This window comes from Centropristis striata, chromosome 12, assembly GCF_030273125.1.
Source record: "Centropristis striata isolate RG_2023a ecotype Rhode Island chromosome 12, C.striata_1.0, whole genome shotgun sequence".
In the NCBI taxonomy this organism is placed as follows: Eukaryota; Metazoa; Chordata; class Actinopteri; order Perciformes; family Serranidae; genus Centropristis; species Centropristis striata.
Genome location: NC_081528.1, coordinates 26,992,716 through 26,997,427, shown reverse-complemented (window position 1 = coordinate 26,997,427; position 4,712 = coordinate 26,992,716).

Here is a 4,712-nt window from a genome sequence, read left to right as displayed (position 1 = left end):
TTATGAAACTTTATACTTCTACTCCACTACATTTTGAGGCAAATATTATATTTTTTACTCCATTACATTTAGTGGACAGCTTCAGTTACTTTTCAGGTCGAGATTTAACATGAAAAATATGATAAATTTAAAGTTATTAGACTTTTTTTTTTAATCAAACCTCATAACAGTATATTAAGCATCAATACAAATAATTTTATATTTAGAATATATAAAATAACATGAGAGGGTCCATTCTTTTACTTTTGATATTTTAAGTACATTTTGATGTTGATACTTTCGTACTTTTACTTCAGTAAGTTTTGAATGCAGGACTTTTACTTGTCCTGCATTCAAGGCCTGTTTTTGCTTCCTACCTTGCAAAACTGATTTTTGAAAATCTTGAAACCTACATTATTCACGTTCATCTGTCCGATGCATTTCTCGGTGCATTACGGTATCCTGTAGATCAGTGGGATCATGTGAAACGACTTGCAGGAATGTGTCTCATTCTTGAGAGGAAAACACAAAACCCCAGATTAACTCTTTGCTCCATAGCACTAGTAAACTGTCTGACTGGTTTGTGTTGCTTGTGTCTGAGCCTGAAGTGACCCCCAGATCTCTGCAATGAAGTTTGAGGAATAAAATATAATGGAGATTTGGATTGACTGTCATATACGAATAAAGCATTTTTAGAAAATTACTTTATATGGTTACGTTTTTTGTTGTTTACTATAAAAATAGCATGCAACTACTATTAAAAATCCTGCAGACATGTCTGTATCTCTCTTAAAATAGTCCTTTAATATATTTAGTGATACCAAATGATTTAAAACTTGTCTTTCAGCCAAGAGGAAAGGCTACTTTGATGAGAGTTTCTAACAAACCATCTGTGCATGATGGGTCTCTCTCTCCGTCTCTCTCTCCCCTCTAGCTTTCAGCTCAGTGGGTTCCCAGTAAAGTGTATCAGCCGGGGCCAGGACATGAATGACCAAACTGTGAAATTACTCCGAGGTTATGCAATCGCCCTCACGTCTCTGCTGCATTGTGCTGCACCCTGTAGACAGGGTGAAAACATGGAGGCACTTCTTTATAACCACACTGCAATCTCCTTGGAGACACTGTAGCTGCAACTGTGCAGCTCACTTGGCACCGAGCCTGGAGGGAGGGCCTGAGTTTCTCACAGACGGCTGTGGCATTTCAATTAGCCAAAGAGAAATACTTCCACTTCAGACACACTAGCAACTACTTAAAAAACACAGCAACTGAGGATTTTGTTTGAAACAGGAAATCCAGATATTTTTGAATAGAGAGAGTATCTCCACACAAAGCAAATCTAAATGATGAAACCCCGTCATGAGTAGCATCCAGATTTACTCCAAGTCATTAGAAGGAAAGAGATTTTGACAAATTGCCGGCTGCACCCTCAGCAACTATTTCATTTGTCTTACAGACACAAATTCCCAGGAGACAACTTCTTACATCTGACAAAACTACACTTTGCTATGTTTTTTTCACCTCCTTTCTCATAATAAACACCGCTGCCAATAAGAGCAGAGGGGGAGCGACAGTGAATGAGGAATGATATTGAGCGAGCTTCCATTGTATCGCTGTTTATTCTGGCAGAAATCTGTGGATTTCAAAAGAGCTGTGTTTGTACTGAGAGGCTGCAGTAAGTCTTTCGTCAATAGGGACTATAAACTCGGCTCTTATGGTTACATGGTGTGTTTCTGCTCAGAACATTTAGGACTACAGAGTCCTTCTCATGAATAAAAGATTGTGCAAAATACTCCTTTCACTTAAACCAATGTGTTACCGACACCAAGTACCAGAAAGCCTGATAAAACGAGAAAGAAGAGGTGATGGTTTTTACAATTTAACTTCTCTTATTGTGGTAAGAGATGGTGTGGTGGAAACACTCGACCATAAACATCATGAAGGGAAACAGGAAGAATGCTGCATCATGAATACCATAAATGCAACCTGGAGAGCTACTGGAAGACAAAACATGATAATTATTGTGATAATTATAGTCGTGCTGATCTTGACATTTAAAATGTGTTGATTACCGCCCGATGCAAATTGCTTCATAACTATTACGGATGTTTAATTAATGCACTCATCTGTGCACATATTGAAATGATGTACAATTAAATTATTCATTTGTTCAGGGTTGTATTTGATTGAGTATTTAACATCATACTTCATCTATCATCAACAATAGATTCTATAATGTCTTAATAGTGAAAATAACACAATTCAAAAACAAAAAAAAAGATTTGTAAGCCTCTTTGTTTGCCGCCAAGCTTTAATAAAAGATAAATAATTATCAAACAGTGTCTACATGTTTCTCTAATAATTTGGTGGCACTCAGCACATTTTTTTTGGCTTTGGAATGGAAGTTAGTTTAGCACAAAACCTTATATACAAAATAAAATCACTATTTGGCCTCATCAGAGCTGAAAGTCACATTATCCTGGAGGGAACATCCAGGGTGTTAATGCTGAAAATGTTTTAAATATTTTTAAAGTTTTCTGTCACTCAGTGCTTCAAAGCCTCAAAATCTGCTGAGTTACCAAAGTACACAGCGATCTGAAGCGAGGCTCATAAATCACACTCTGCATGTGACGGACTGCATTTTACAGCTGAATAACTGTTATTTATATAAATATTTAAATCGTCATTTCAGGAGTTTCACAGCATGTAAAAAGAGAGAGACTCTTCATCGATGCTACAGCTACCATCAAGAAACAGGAAGTCAATATCATTTCTGACAATTTGGGATTATTTTAATTACATGTTTAGGAGATTATGTTCTCCAATTACTGACTATTTCCACATGGTGGACTTCCACAGGTTTATTCTGATATTCTTTAAATGGGACTGTTTATAGGAGAAAAATAATTATTATGTATCCACTAGAAATACTTTCCTTGCCTTGTGGAGCTAAAAATAACAGGAAATTGCAGTACAAATGATGTGTTTGAGGTAGGGCTGAATAATATGATGACATACAGTACTGTGCAAAGGTTTTAAGCAGGTGTGAAGAAACGCTCAAAATATAAATGTTTGTTTATTTGTATCAATAAACAAAATACAAAGTGAGTGAACAGGAGAAAAATCTAAATCAATATTTGGTGAGACCACCCTTTGCCTTCGAACCAGCATCAATTCTTCTAGGAATTTTTTCACACCTGCTTAAGACTTTTGCACAGTGCTGTAAGTCATCAAGATTATATAAATGTATATAGATGTATATTGGTTCTATCATAAAGTCAACAAACAGTGCACTGACTGAAGCAAATGAACATTAAATAAAGCTTTACACTGTTTGGATGACGCTTTACGTTCTGCATGTGTGTGAAGCTAGAGCAAAGCTTAGAGGTGCTTTTTTAACATGTGGTTATTTATTTTGGACTATTTATTCATTGAATTACCAGACAACATGCTATATTGTGATATATTTTAATACCGAGATATAAAATTACCTTTATTGGGAAAGAAGACTTGCCCAGCCGTAGTTATGGGTGGTTTAGAAACAGTGTCACCATTACAGAGTTTTTCCATTAGAGAGTACTGCCAAGTTTGTTTGTTTTTCATTGTTAAAATCTCCCACTCAGTACAATGGCTTCCGATACCAAATGGCACAAGCAGCTCGAGCCAAACCACTTTTCCAGACAACAATCAGACTATACGCTGCTGTATGTAAACGGGAATATTAGTGGAATATTAATTTTCATTAGTCATGTAAACAAGCTTAGTTGGAATACTTTTCATTATTTGTAATGAGGGATAAAACTGGAATATTTTGTGCACGTGAGTGTAGTCAGAGTTGTATGTCACACGCTGCTCCCTCCTCCTGTTGTTGAATGTCAAAAATGGCAACAATCTTAAAAGCATATCTTATGGGCAGTCTTAACTGTCCAGTAGATGTGCTTCTTAACAGCAGCTGTCATAATTACTGACGGCCGCACGAACACAAACGTACATGGATGTGAACCAGCTTCACTGCGTGACAAGCCAGTGTGTGGAGGAAACGCAGCTCCTCTGTTCTGAAAGCTCCATTTAATCTTTTTTCTAAGTGCGCTCACGTACACAACATTCTGGGAAATGACACAATGTAAAATGTTAAACATATTTGTCTTGCTGACGAGAGTTCATTTTTTAAAGCAGAAAATAATCTGACTGTGATAAGGTAATGCAGCAAATCTGTGGTCCTCTTGCTGTCAAGGCAACGCTCAACAGAGTTCAATGTGACTGATGATTTAGTGAGGCGCCCGGGCCTGGGAACAGCTCCCCTGAATGCTGTCTGGGTGAAAGAAGTGGGAGAAAACAACACAAACGCTTGTCTGCACTATTTCCTGTAATGACAGTAATTAAAACAGAGAGAAGATAGCAGCTCTGCTCCCAAATGGCATGCTGGCACATTTTAATGTCCATTGTGTGTGTGTGAGGAGTTAACTAATGCAAGGGCGAAAGTAATCGCCCTGAGGTGTTAATGGCTTTGGGATGCAGTGTGAGGACTGTCAGACGGATGGAGAGCAGCAGAAAATCTCAAACACAGAATTCTTTCACACGCACAATATTTAAAAAACATGGCTGCCAAATAAATGGGTTTAGAAATTTAAAATCTAATGAAGAACATGCAGCAGTTCAATGCCCACTAATGTTTTTATGACTACCGTGTATTTTCTTCTAATCTGTTCTACTAAGCACTTTCTTCATCGAGCTCG